General features: G+C 40.9%; 1 protein-coding gene across 4 annotated transcripts in view; it reads right to left on the bottom strand.

The window, feature by feature from the left end:
- GALK2 (galactokinase 2) overlaps positions 1-15,322 on the bottom strand; it is a 142,911-nt gene that overhangs the window by 30,293 nt on the left and 97,296 nt on the right. The window lies entirely within an intron of this gene.

The following is a 15,322-nucleotide window of genomic DNA, read 5'->3' as shown; positions in this document are numbered from 1 at the left end:
ACTGGGTCTTTAGCAACTATACAGTCAGGATTATTGTTTGTAAACAACAGAAACGTACATGAACTAACTTAATCAAAAGGAATTAATTTTAAAGTTATTAGGGAGCTCACAAAATCTATTAAGATTACAGATTCCTATTCTCTATTAGAACTCGAGAACCCAGGTGGGGATGGGTCAGACGCCAAGGGAAACAGGCAGTGATGACCATTGCCGAAGTCTCTCCACAAGTCTGGATATGACATTGTACTCTATACATACTTTGTCAACGAACCCTGTGGCTATTAGACTCAAAGCCCGAGACCTAAGCATGTGCCAGGACACAGGATGAACTGAGGACGCTTGCTCACACTCAGGTGACAAGCGACCTGTGAGAGGCAAATCTGACCCCTCAGTTTCCACCATAGGAGGCAAGACCTCTCACCAGTGTGCATACAGCAACAGATTTCCCCAGGAAAGGGGCCTGGATGCCAAGTAGTTAAACTATGGCATCTGCCCCAGCAGCAGTGAAATACCACAGCTCTGTTAGCATTAAAGTCTTTTCTCCAGACCAGCCCCACAGTTTCTCTCACATGATTGGATTTCAAGTCTCCTTCACTGATTACTTCTCTGAACACACGTTAGTCTGTGTATGCCCTTCTTAAAAGTGGTTCCCCCAGTTGGTCTGAGGAGTGCAAAGTAGAGCTGGACCATCATCTCCCTCATTCTCAATACAGTGAGTTTCTTCATGTAGCCTTACAGCGCCAAACTGAGTAAAGATTGTGTGGCGATGGAAGAACGCAGAGCACTGGTTTTCGAGCTAAGAAGTGATAAATATTTTGGGAATCAGACTTAACTTGGATAGAGACTTCATCTCAGGATAATTAATCAAAACAAAATACTTTCCCACTGTTTGGGTGGGGGGCTAAAAGCAGTTGTGGTTTTAGCCGTCTTTGCACAGTCATGGAGCTGCACGCTACTGGCCAATTTCTCTCCAAACACAAAGCTCCACTGGGCTAAACCAAGAGCTGGTTTCCAAGGACAGCCATCCAGAGGTGGGTGGGGTAGACCACTTCAGAACCCACTCCGGAGCCCTCTGTGTTCCTATGCAGCACAGTTGTAAGTCCCAGCTCTGAGGCATAGAATCTTTGGAGTATTTAAGGAGTAGAATGGAAAACTACTATACAGTCCTCATGGAAGTAGGACTGTGGTTTCAAATTTATTTTCCTAGTAATAATATTTTTCATAAATGTGAAGTTTCTGAAATGGTCAAACCCACAAAAAATAAACTGCTGTTTTCAGCCACATTAATGTCCCATTCCCATGCTGCAAAGACTAAATTAAATTAGCATTTTACATTTAAGGGGGAAAAAAGCTTTAACTACCTGCTTTTAAAAAGCAAAACCACTGATGAAAAAAATATATATGCACTTTCAACACAAACCTCATTAATCCACGGAAAACTACATTCCAAGAGGCACCTGTGAATATTTTCAAATCCACAGCATAATGCCATCTTGTCTGTACACAGTAACAGCGCCTGCACATGTTTATAGCTTCACTTTCTCAGATTTCCAGGAGCAGCAAGAGCCAGCCCTGTCTGTGTCATAATAAATTCTACTCCTCTATCTTGAAACCTTTGCTTCACTCTGCTGTGGTCACCGTCACCTGCATTCTACTCTCTGGCAATATAGTAAGCTCCTGTTAACTCCTGGGCCACTCAAATGACGAGACTGAGTCCATCACTCCCTTCCTTTTCATTGTATACTCTACCTTCCTAGTTCAGATTCTTATCATCCCAGGTCTGAACACATACTCTACCTTCTCACAGGTCTCCCTCTCACCTCCTATCAACATGTATACAGCTGCCATAATAAACTTCCCAAATCACCCTTTTGTTGGGGTGTTCCCCAATATTTCATTGCATCAAATGCTGCATTATTTTTTCATTCTCCAATAAATGAGGGCACACACATTCCAATCCAGCAGGACACACCGAGTCTTCTGAATGTGCCCAATCCTTTCCTACCTCTTACGGTGTGTATGTGTCACTTCCTGCTTGCAATACCACACTCCATCACTGCCTGTCCAACAGGGGAGGCTCCGCATTGGTATTGTACCCAGACTAGTTCTGTAATCCCCGAATCTCAATGTCAGCACGAATGCCCCTCCTCCATGAGGCTCTCCCAGAACATTCCAGTAACTGATTACTGTGTGTTCCCTTCTAAGTATAATTATCACACACTACTTTATGAGGGCAAAGACTGTGCCATCTTCATCTTTATAGCCCAACCTAACAGAGTGTCTCGAATAGAGCAGGTTCTCAATAAATGTCACCTCCCATCCCATCAGCAAAGGAAGAACCTGAGGTTGCTTGCTGGATGAGCTGCATTTTTATGTTCCCCTCTCTTTCTTGAGGAAACTATACTTTCCAATTAACTTTCCAGAACTGCCCTAAAACTTTGTTTTTGAAAAACGTGAAAGGAACAGACAATCTCAAGTCATCTGAAAAGGAGCTCAGGGAGTTGGGAAGGAATCTTGGTCAGAGCTGAATGAAGGGCTATGGAAAACAATGGTCACACTTGCCTAGAGCTGGCCTGTCCTGGTATTTTAACATAAAAGGGAATGAGTTCTTGTCTTTGTTTTCTCCTATGAATTGAATTACAGTTGGGGGGAAATGTAAGAGACAAAAAAGATGAAGAAGCAAAGGAGAAATCAGTGCTTATCTGAGAAATAAGTAGTATATTTCCATCAGAACACTTTAATGATAATTTTATTGTTGTCTTCCCACAAAATGCTAAATAAATGAGAGCAAGGACTATCTGCCCTTACTGATTGCTAATGCTTCGTCTCTAGCATGGTGCTTGAATAGTTGCCCTCAACTGAGTATTTGTTGAGCAGGGGAATAAAACTTTGCTTCTGGTTTCTTATAGTATTCACTTATTTGACAATATGGTCAAAAAGTAGTAGTTTACCAAAATACAACAACAGTTTAAGCAAGTGAGAAGCTATGTTATGTGCCATGAAAAAGACCCAACAAGACTACACAGGATGTTGCCCAGAGTTTGCTGTTGAGCAGCATGCACTGGAGCAGACCAGGAAGGTGACATGGGCACTGGGTGAGGGGGGACTGGGAGTGAGGGACCTCTGACTCGTTTTAAATGTGGCCCTCTTCTTAATTTCCTCATGGCAAGTATTGAAGATAATATACCTACACTACACCTAGACTTTCCAAAATGCAGTGTAGTATTAGGGAAGATAAAACTGTTTCAATTTCACAAACATCTAATGAGATGTCCCTATTCTCAAGGTGCTTGCAACATAACTGGTGATATCCTGAAGAGATAAATGAGGATGCTGCTATTTCACAGAAGCCTATGATTGCAAATGTGTTTATGCAGCTCTCTGGGGACCAGGGTGAGAAGTGAGTGCACACAGGCATGAGTTTGTTTGTGGTTTCTCTGTGTTTGTGTTTATGTGCTTCTTCATAAACAAGCCGTGTGTACACGTCAGTCTCTCCCCTTTATCAGATTCAATTTCGCTTTATTTTTGTCCATGTGACTCTTTCCCTTTTGATCTTCATCTCTCTGTCCCCTTCCCCCATAAGTCTAAAATACAGAAATGAAGCATATATCTTGTTATTTCTTGTGTCGAGTAGAATTTTACATCCCTTGTTCTTGGAACAGGTTACAGTTTCCCATTAAAAGAATAAACATATTGCTTTCCTATGCAGGTGGTCTCTGGTTTTTTTTTTTTAATGTTGCATCAGTGGTCCTTGACAGAAGAAAGGCTTTCTAACACTAGAGAGGTCTAATGGACTGAGGGGGTGCTCATTCTTATGGTCTCTCCTACCCCATTCCCTCCTAAAGACAATAAGAGGAATCATCTTCCTCAAACTTTTTTTTAAAAAAACTATGCAATGGGGCTTCCCTGGTGGTGCAGTGGTTGGGAGTCCGCCTGCCGATGCAGGGGATGCGGGTTCGTGCCCCGGTCCGGGGGGATCCCGTGTGCTGCGGAGCGGCTGGGCCTGTGGGCCATGGCCGCTGGGCCTGCGCGTCCGGAGCCTGTGCTCCGCAACGGGAGAGGCCGCGGCGGTGAGAGGCCCGCGTACCGCAAAAAAAAAAAAAAAAAAAAAAAAACTATGCAATGTCTCTGCCCTTAACATAGAGTGGTGCCCTGTCATGTTTTCATCTGGAACGTATAGCATGAGTGATGATCAACTGATGTTTCATGTGGTTAAAACTATGAACGTCTAATTTTTCCAGAGAGGAAGTGCAGATGGCCAACAGGCACATGAAAAGATGTTCAACATCGCTAACCATCAGGGAAATGCAAATGAAAACCACAATGAAATATCACCTCACACCTGTCAGAATGGCTATCATTAAAAAGAACACAAATAACAAATGTTGGTGAGGATGTGGAGAAAAGGGAACCTTTGTACACTGTTGGTGGGAGTGTAAGTTGGTGCAGTCACTATGCAAAACAGTAGGGAGACTCCTCAAAAAAGTAAAAATGGAACTACCATATGATTCAGTAATTCCTCTCCTGGGTAGACAGCCAAAAATAAAACAAAAACACTAATGCAAAAAGATACAAGCACCCCAATATTCATAGCAGCATTATTTACATTGTCAAGATATGGAAGCAACCCAAGTGTCCATCAACAGATGAATGGATAAAGAAGATGTGAGAATACACACACACACACACACACACACACACACACACACACACACACAATGGAATACTACTCAGCCATAAAAAAGAATGAAATTTTGCCATTTGCAGCAATATGGATGGACTTGGAGGGCATTATACTAAGCAAAATAAGTCAGACAGAGAAAGACAAATACTGTATGATATGACTTATATGTAGAATCTAAAAAATACAACAAACTAGTAGATTTAACAACAACAAAAAAAAGCAGACTCACAGATATAGAGAACAAACTAATGGTTACCAGTGGGGAGAGGGAAAAGAGGAGGGGCAATATAGAGGTGGGGGAGTAAGAGGTACAAACTATTAGGTATAAAATAAGCTACAAAGGTATATTGTACTACATGAGAAATATAGCCAATATTTTATAATAACTATAAATGGAGTATAACCTTTAAAAATTGTGAATCACTATGCTATATACCTGTAATATATAATATTTTATAGCAACTATACTTCAATTTTAAAAACTGTGAATGTCTATACAGATACAATGGATAATAATTCTTGTTGTCATTACAGTTGATATTTGGCAATAAACTGCAAAAATCGCTAGATACATGGATAGATAGTAACTCACCTCTGCTGACTTGCATGGAAACAAATTGGGAACAAATTTACATGAGTAGGAAGAGGTACACAGTTTCTAATTTAGAAGTTCTTATTAGGAAACTTTCTTCCACCTGAAGCTAGGTACTTTGAAAAATAACAAAGGATAGGAAGTAAATAACTAATATCGAACAGCAGGAGATGTTTTCCTGGACCATGCCCTAAGATTCTAGAATGACAGCTTCCTGAAAAGAGACTGAGTGAACACCACAAGACAGGGAAGAAAATGATAAACCACCAGGACTGAGAAGGCTTTCACCAGAAAAAGTGCGGATAAAATGCCAGTATGAGAGAAATGTGCAACTTCAAAACATGTCACAGTAGGTCTAATTATTAAGTGAAAATAATTTGGAATTTGTTCAAGAACAATATCTGTCATCCCAGATGTCTGGAAAGAAATGTCAACTTCATATTTTTATATGAGAAAGTAAACTGGTTTTCACTGTATCACACATCTGCTCGCATGGAGCAGTGGCCAGGTCCATGGCACCTCTAGGCCCCACTGTCCCTTCCTTCAGCTTCTCCTACTCTTGGACCAGGTACATGCTTGGCTTCTGCTGCTGGACACCGGTATCATCAAAGTGGGAGACCTGGAGGTGGTGAGAGTCTGACCCTGGTTCCAGTCCACCTTCATGGGCTCTGGCTTGTCCTTGCTCTCTCCCACTTCACATCCATCATCACTTCCTGCCTGTCTTTCCTACTGGCTTCAGGCTTCAGCACCAGATGCAAAGATATAGCCTGATGGAGACTGTTCAAACAGCTTTCACAGTTGCATGTGGTCAAATCTATATAACAAATCCCTTTCTCTGATAGAACCCTGACTGACAGCCTCATGTCACATAATGGTTAAGACTGTAGCGGGAGGTCTCCGGGGTTAGACTACATGGGTTTGAATCCCAACTCTGATACTTTTAGCTGCGTGAGCTTGGGCAAGTTACTTAATTGTTCTGTGCCTTGGTTTCCTCTTCTGTAAAGTAGCAAAATATTGGAACCTACCTTATGGGATGTTCCTAGCATCAAAACCATCCGACGCTAGTTCTTATCCTTTAGGTTCCTCTAAATTAAATCTGTGTAACCTGTGCTATATTTCACTTACATAGATTTGAAATGTTTTAAGGAAAAGCCCATATGTGAATTAAAAGACCACTGTCAAAAGCTCTGAGATGCAAGATAGAATGTTCTGTTGGCTGGAAAACCTTGGTAACATTCTCTGTTTACAGAACAAAAAAGGAATATTCATCAGTATTAACAGTTACATCAGTGAACACAAACCTAATTAGCATTGTAATGGCCAAATGCATTTGCTTTTGTCTTTTAAACAGAATTTCAAACAAACAAAAACAACACCTACCAAAAAATTCCTTATTCACTAGAGGAAGTTCGACTATCACATCTCAACAGTGTGAGCAGATGAGGAGAGTTGGGGAGAGCGGGGAGAAGGAGCTGGGAATGCATCAGTACTGAAATGTGTGCGTCTGAATGTGTTTATGACACAGTTTACAGCCTTGGAAAGAACTATTTCATGTAGGTACTCTGAACGTGAGGAACAGGAGGACCATATTAACAAACAAGTATAGCAAATGTTTTAAAAGTACTTAGAATAGTGCTTGTCACATAGTTAAGTGTTCAATGTTAGTTACTGTTAATAATATCATTAATGTACATGAAGAGATTTTCTTTAAGGCTAGATATAACCACTCTCTAGCTGGACTTTGAGTGCCTTCTTCAATTGGCCTCCTACCCATTACTTCTCCATATGAATAGAAGAAAATTAATTTAACACATTTATTCATTTAGCAAACATTTGCTAGGTACCACAGGAATACAGAAATGCACAAAACAAGGATCCTTTTTCAAGGATACAAATGCTGCTGGAGGATGGTGCCTCATGACTCACATTTAGCTGCTGTGACTCTTTCAGGATTTATTTCTGGGAAATGCCATTATGGCAACTATTGTATGTGAACTTCATGTGATGCTACAAGAGCTGTTTCCAGCTTGCTTTCACAGCTGTAGGTCACCAGAGTCTACGGGGTTGCTGTTATTAGGTGAGTAGATGTCCCCTTCCTCCTTTCCTGAAGCATGCATGGTCTCCCTGAAGCTGATGGTCAATACACAAGGATGACCTTACTAGAGGGAGGAAAATTTTCTTCTTTGGGAAAGATGATCGGAGTGTTTGACAGAGGAAAATGTTTAGTCTTGTTGGTCTAACTCTCTACCACATCTTCTACTGCTGGCCCTGCCCAAATCACATTAACTCAAGAAACTTGGGGAACTCAAGGGTTTGAAGGTACAGAGTATGAGAGGCGATCAAGCTCATAGGTTCATTCTGGGCCTGCCTCAGTCTAAGATGACCAAGTGTATTTAAGACTACTGCAGGGGTCAACTTGTCTTCAAAATGTACCTGCAGAATTTGTTTCATTTTAGCTCTTTTAAAACTCTCACACAAGTGAATGAAAATTCCAGAATTCTCTGGCTTTTGTGGCTCCAGAATGGCCTCAGGAGCCAGAAACAAGGCTCTGTGGGATAAGAGGGAGATTCTGAGCTCTGGCCTACCCATCAGTGGCTCAGGCACCAACCAGTATACAGCACGTATCACAGCTGCATACGTGATTCCTATACACTGGTACTGTTCTGCTGTTCCTACAGAAGCTGGGTTTTTAAGATGCCCATGTCTTTAAAATCAGACTTAATAGAGTATGTTTGCATGGCATTTTCAGTTCCTTAAATATCTGAAGAGGCAAGGTGAACCAGTGAATAGGGGTATATAATGCACACATCTGAAAGAGGAAGAGGAAAACCCAGGAAGGAAGCCTCATCCCCAAGTAATTTGGGGTAACAGTTCAGCCCATTTCTTCCTAGAAATTAAAGAAGCTTTACTCCTGGCATGGTCCTGCCCTCTGTGGCCAGACAGCTGAGAAGTCAACAGGAGCTGAGGCACACAAAGGAGAGACTAGGCAGAGGGGGAAAGGAAAAAGACCTAAGTGAAAGCAAATTTTCCCCATACTTGTCTTCCAGAACAACTAAAGCATATCTTTTGTGCATAACAAAAATAGTTATTTGACTTATTCTTTTATACTTTGTTTCATAAGAATCTATTACCTTGTAAAAATGAAAACAAAAGACAAAACTAAAGGACTCATTTTTATTTGGCCTTATTAGGGGTCCATCACACAGATTTTAAGGATTTCTGCTCAACCAATATCTCTAGAAAGGTCCTTTGGAGTTTCTTCTAGGCTCTTTACAGAAAACTTTTCTTCAAAATTCTTATAAGAACAACAATTGAATGTGTTGAAATCATAGAATTTAGTACCTGATATCTTATGAGCTATTTTTAAATCAATTTCCTTGATATTGAGAACACAACTGGAAATTGAAATTACTGACTGACTCCAAGTACCTTTATACTTCTCCATTAGATAAAAAATAAACTACTCTTCTTAGGCTTAACTGAGATAATCCATGAGGACTACACTTTTATCAAGCGAGAAAATTCCACAGCACTTCTCATGGCTCTTCTGTAAAAGAAGAGCTCACGCACATTCTGGCCAAGTTGAGTTTGCTCCTTAGATTAAGCAAGCTCTTGGATGCCACACAGCTTTACATCTTCTAAGGCAAAAGCACCAGAATGGGAAATAGCCAAAAGGAAACTCTTTAACCACAAGGTAACCTATCTTCATCACCTCTCTTTAGTTTCAAGACAAAACTAGAGCCAACAAAAATCAAAACTTTATATTACCTTCCTTACTTGGTACAGGATTGGTAAAGCCAGCTGATTAATACACTGAGATAAAAAGTACTGGCAGCAAGAGTGTTGGATTAAATCAAAAGCCTGGGATTTGGGATCTGGCTCCAGCACTTACTACCTCTCTAGTTTTGTAACTACATGTAACTCTTATGACCTCAGTTTCCTCATCTGTGAAATGAGGATAACCATGTGCCCCAGGGTTACTGTGAGATTCAAATCAGATAATGAAGGTAAAGAGTAATGTATAAACCATAAACTAAATAAATACGTTTTTTTGTTTGTTTGTTTTGTTTTTTTTTACTCTGTATGTCTTCCTAAAGAGCAGTCTATGCCAGTGCCTTATACTTGCCCAAAAGCCATGATTATCGCTCGTGACTTTGGAAATCACAGGATCCAAACAAATTAGTCAGCAACTGGACAGCACTCTGTCAGCATATGGTCATAGGCAAAGTTGGTAATCCAAGCAAGGAGATTCGTGTCCATCCCAGCAGAATGCATCTAAGCAGCAGGGCCACCCAACCCGGAGCACCAGCTGAGCAGTCCCGAAAGGAATGCTCCCAGTAAATTCTCCCTTTCTTAAACCAGCACCCACACCACCTGACCTATTCTCTACCTCAGTTTCCATTTACTCCCTCACGGACTCCTCTGTTTAACCTCCAGTGTGTGTCCTTGACTTCGCTCCCATGGTAGATACGTGCGCCCATCTCTCCTGGCTCTGACCACAGCTTCACCTTTTCCTCTGGGGTCACACCTTAGGAAACACCCTTCCCAAATCAGCCTGGCCCTGAGCTTCTAGAAACCCAAACATTATGCCACACCTTTAGATAATTCCTATCTGTGAGCATGGCCTGACAAATAATCCTTAAACTTTTTTCCTAACCAATAATACTTACATTTTTCCCTACCAGTCCTTAGTGATGGATTATAGCCATTCTAAACAATGTCTAAAGGATTTGAGAATTTTGCTTTGTGTGTGTATGTGTGTTTAATGGTCTCTAAGGATTTCTAAATCTAATTATTGGAAATTTGGAAAAAGAAAATAGCATGGGCCTTTGGAACGCTGGCTAGTTTAGCAGAGGCTGCAAGCCACAGTTTGACTGTAAACATCTCTCCTTGTACTCTCACCTCAAGGTCAGCATCTCCCAACTCACACTCATATCCACGTAAAGAAACAAAGGAATTTTGGCAGAAAGAGAACATTGGATTTCATATCCCTTTGAGAAAGGCGTGGATTTCCATGATGGGAAAATCAGTCCAAGTCAAAACTAAGCATGTTAAAGTGTAGGCATCTGGAATAAAGGGGTGGTGGCACTCTCCAGAGTCCCCTGCTGGGGGCACACGTCATCTGTGCCTCCACTCCTACAGTCTAAGGACAGTGCCACATTCAATAAGAATCATATTTTCTAAAGGAGTAATAGAAGTATTCATTTAAGGTCTTAGGCCAACCAAAGCACAAACTCAGAAGGAACAAGGCAAAGATATAAATGGATTTTGATTTCTAAAGTTAAAGCTGTGTGCCAAGAGAATTCAGCAGGAAATTTGGCTGAGGTTAGATGGCTGGATTCAGAGAGTAAATCAAGTGATATTAATCTAGGAGACTCTAGAATCCCACAGACTGATTTATGTTCATAGTTTTTTTTAAACTTACTTATTATGAAACCAAAAGAGGGAATCCTTTGAGGATGGTAGAATTACAAAATGGATTCATTCTATCAACATAGGTTTTGTTTGCACTCAATAAACCTAAGTAAATTATAGAAAGTCATGTAAGTGGGCCAGTAGGAAAGTTATTTTAGATAAAGAGGTAAGATTAAGTATTCATCATTTTTACAGAAACAATGAAATCATTATTCTTTAGCGGGACAAAACTTAAATATACACATAAATAGCGAGGCATATCCTATGATTAGCAAATTATCCTTCGTGTTTTCCAAGGTTTTCTGAGAAATTAACTTATTCCCAGAAATGCTTATTCAAAAGAGGGGTGGAGGGTGGGGGAGACAGGCAGATGCAGAGAAAAAGGAACAGGGATACAGAGAAAGAACAGGCTTCAGACAGAGAAGGATACAGATAAGAATTATATTGAGTTTATACGATAGGTAGGAACTGTTTCAGAAAAGAGGAAAGGGCAATGATGTTTAGGATTAAAGGTCCAGAAGGAAGACCAAGAGGCACTTAGTGAGTGGAATGGTTAAGCCAGGACAACACTGTCCAAATGGGCACGTATGGGCTCAAACAGGAGACAGGACAGAACAGAGTTAAGGCCAAACTGAGGAGAAATTTAATATCCACGTTAAAGAGTTTAGGCAATGAGGTAATGACGGGCCTCTAAAGGTTTCTGAACTAAAAAGTAACACCATGAAAAGACTGCTTTAAGAAGATTATTTGACAGTGAATATTCTCAATATCTATTAAGGTTTCTTTACCTCTTAACTAAAAATTTCAAAATCTAATTATATAGTTTGGGTCTTTATTTGCTCTATATCTTTATTTAGATGCCTTACCATATCACCAGAAACTCATAATCTTGCCTCCAAAATCATTTCCCATACTACATTCCCTAACTTTCCCAGCATCCATACGTCAGCCTTCCTTATCTTCTATTCCTTTTCTTCTTCTATTTCTCTCCTCCCTCCTTCCCTTCCTTTCTAGACACAGGCAATCATCAATTCCAACTGAACTCTCCTTTATAGTCTTGAGAAATCTACTCATTGAGATATCCACCAACAATCCCCCATTTCAGGCATTTCTGCAATGGAGAGTAGAACTGGCATCCCTTTAGCCAGTATTTTTGGCATCCAACTCATACTGCACACAATGCCTCTTGACACATGTTTTCAAATACCCCACACCTCGTGTTTCTGTCTTCCAGGCTCTACTCTTTGCCTGGAATGGCCGGTCACCTCTCTCAGCCTGGGAAGGCCATAACTTTCTTTTCAGATCCAGCTTAAATTCAAGGCACATTCTCTAGGCATTTAGTCACTCTCTCCTCCATACTCTCGGGACTCCTGATACTCTTATTAACAGTGGGTATTATTTACTGTGACTGTTCTGTGGCACTCTCCCCAGTTAGACACTAGGTCACTATAAAGTAGAGATCATATCCTGCTTACCTGCATCCCAGCATCCAGCATAATACCCAGCCCAGTGAAGTCAACACATATATTTGCTGAATTAAAGAAACTGGATGATGTCTTAAGTCAAAAAATAAAGACTATTTCCCTGGAAGCTCTCCCTATCCAAAGACCTACCCAACTTCGTCACTCAATAAACATGTTATTAAAACACTTACACACAGTATTTAACAAGGTGTTGGTGATCTGGGCCTATCTACAAACTCAACCTGATATATCACTCACCACTATGTACACTGTTTTCAAGAAACACTCAACCATCTGTAGTTCTCTGGACATCCTCTCTTACTCCTCCCTGCCTCTATACCTGCTGTTTTACCTGCTTGGGAGTCTTTCCGACTGCCTGTCTACCTAGGAAATTTCTATTTATTCAACTTCTGTCTGGTTGCTGTCTCCTTAGTAAAACCGGCTCTGACTTCTTTCTTTTCTGATCTCCCTAGACCCAAGAACACCTCCCTCACTACACTCATTACTTTATGCTGGATCAGTTTTTTTCTTTATCTGTTTCCACTACTATTTTGCAAACTCCTTGAGTATCAAATGCTGTTGTGTTTATCTCTGTGTTCCCAATACTCAGCCTCAAGGCCTAGAGGAGGGGAAGGAGAGGAAAGAGAAATAACAGAAGTAGCTGACATTTAAAAGCACCTACATTACCAAGCATTGCTCCTAGCACATTACACTGACTACTTCTTTAAGTACTTCTTCCTATTATGCCTATTTCATGGTAAAACTAAGATAACAGAAAGGTTAAGAATTTGCAAATCTAGTCCCAAATGTAGTAAGTAAAGAAGCCGGAGATCTTAATCCAGGTGGTATGGCTATCCTTTGGTCTATTGCCTTTCTGCAATGGTGTCAGCAAACTTTCTCTGCCAAGGACCAGATAGCAAATATTTTAGGTTTTGTGAACTATTTAGACTCTGTCACAACTACTCAACTCTGCTGTTGCAGTGTAAAAGTAGCCATAGCCCATACATGGCTGTATTCCAGCAAGAGGCTATTTTACAAAAACAGGTGGTAAGTCTGATTAGGACTGTAGGCCAGTTTGTTCATCTAGAAATTCAATAAATGTTCATCAAATTAAATTGGATCTAATGATGTTGGAAACCAAAACCTTCTCCCTGCCCTCAAGGAAAACGTTTTCCCTTATCTTATCCTAAAGCCCTCAGCAGTTGCAGCCTTTAAGACTTCACTTGGCAGGCAAATCCACTGTAGCCACTCAAAAACCAGTTTCAGAACTGAAGTCAATGGGATGGACATGGGGCCCTGATCTTTGTGCTAAGCTCCCACCCCTGAACTCCACCTCAAGAGACTATTGGATCTTAGCCAGATGTCCCTGCCCACAGCAATGAAGTCTCACAAATAGATAACCTTTACTTCTAAGAAGAGAAGCCACTCCAAGGCTCTAGCCTGTACCTCCAACCCTTACCTGGCCTCCATCTGAGGCTTCTCATGTTATCAGTATAAATACAATATTACTGGAAACAGTAGGCAAACAGAAAAAACTTCCACACTTAAGTGGGCCACAAGTTTCAACCCTAAGCAGTGAAGACTTCTTGGTTTTCCAGAATGTTGTTCCACAGCAGTCATGAGCACTGCTCTAACCTAGATCTTTTTATGTAAGTAGTATAATAATCAGAAAAGTAGGTATGAAAAAAAAAAAAGGATGAGAAAAAGAAGAGCTTATTGAATTGTAAATTTTTTTTCACTTCACCTCAGTGACATAAACCCTACCCTACAAAAGAACCATTTGAATTGACATATACACACTATTATATATAAAAGATAACTAATGAGAACCTACTGTATAGCCCAGGGAACTCTATTCAGTGCTCTGCAATGACCTATATGGGAATGGAGTCTAGAAGAGAGTGGATATATGTATATGTATGGCTGATTCGCTTTGCTGTACAGCAGGAACTAACACAACATTGTAAATCAAGTATACTCCAATAAAAAACATTAATTTGAATAAAAAGAACCAGTTGCTTTATATTTCACAATATTTTGACATCCTATTGGAACTGAGCAGAACTCTGCAGTACCCTCCTCCCCCCCATTACAAAACCAAGAAGTTAATGACTAGGACAATAGAGTCAGAGACTCAGTGTCTGATGTACATTCCTGAGTTGTTTTAGATACTATAACTGTCACCAGAGAAAACAGCTAACTGCATGGTGACCAGCTGTAGCCATGACATAAGCTACTCCAACTTGAGCAGTACTGAGTCTATGGCTAGCACAATTCCAAGAACTGGCCTCAAGAGAATGGGATTAACATTATTGCTCATAATAATCTATACCTTTGTGGGCATCAAAATGATTGTGGTTTGCTCTGCCTGTATATGTAAGCGGACAACTAAAAATTGTCAGCAAAGAGATGCTATAGGCCCATGATGACACCTTCCACTCTGAGAATACAGCACCCTATGTCAGCATGAAGAAAGTACAGAAGATAGACCTTCACCCCTAATCCCATAGAAATGGAATGATGTTCTGATAAGTGGGGATATGTAAGCAGCTCTTTGCAGGAAACCACCCTCAGCAGGAAGCCCCTGTTCTTGTCACTTTAGCAAAGTTATATTGTAACTAACTCTTAAACCAGGCAGGCCCATGCTCTACTCATCTCCAGCCCAAGCACACCTTTCAAATCTTTTAATCACACAAAACCCTGCCTAACTTGTTGGTTCTTTCCGATAATCAAAGTAGAAATGAAAAATAAGTAATTAGCAGATGACCAGATCTCTTTCCTAGCTTCCCCTTCAGTAATCTCCTGATCAAGCTGCGTGAACAAGATAACATCAGGAAGATCAGGAGGGGTCAACAAGCCTGCACACAAGCCTGCACACAGTGAGGGATGGCAACAACTCTGACCCCCTATCTCAATGATTAACTGGGATTACTTTTCTGTTTCCCTTTAAAAGATTTCATGGCCTAGCAGAATCTTCGGAGATTTTTTTTTTTTTTTCCTTTTTTTTTGCGGTACGCGGGCCTCTCACTGTTGTGGCCTCTCCCGTTGCGGAGCACAGGCTCCGGACGCGCAGGCTCAGCGGCCGTGGCTCACGGGCCCAGCCGCTCCGCGGCACGTGGGATCTTCCCAGACCGGGGAACGAACCCGTGTCCCCTGCATCGGCAGACG

Source organism: Mesoplodon densirostris, chromosome 4 (genome assembly GCF_025265405.1).
Source record: "Mesoplodon densirostris isolate mMesDen1 chromosome 4, mMesDen1 primary haplotype, whole genome shotgun sequence".
NCBI classification, from domain to species: domain Eukaryota; kingdom Metazoa; phylum Chordata; class Mammalia; order Artiodactyla; family Ziphiidae; genus Mesoplodon; species Mesoplodon densirostris.
The sequence above is the reverse complement of the archived record's forward strand: the minus strand, read 5'-3'. Positions and strand labels throughout refer to the sequence as shown.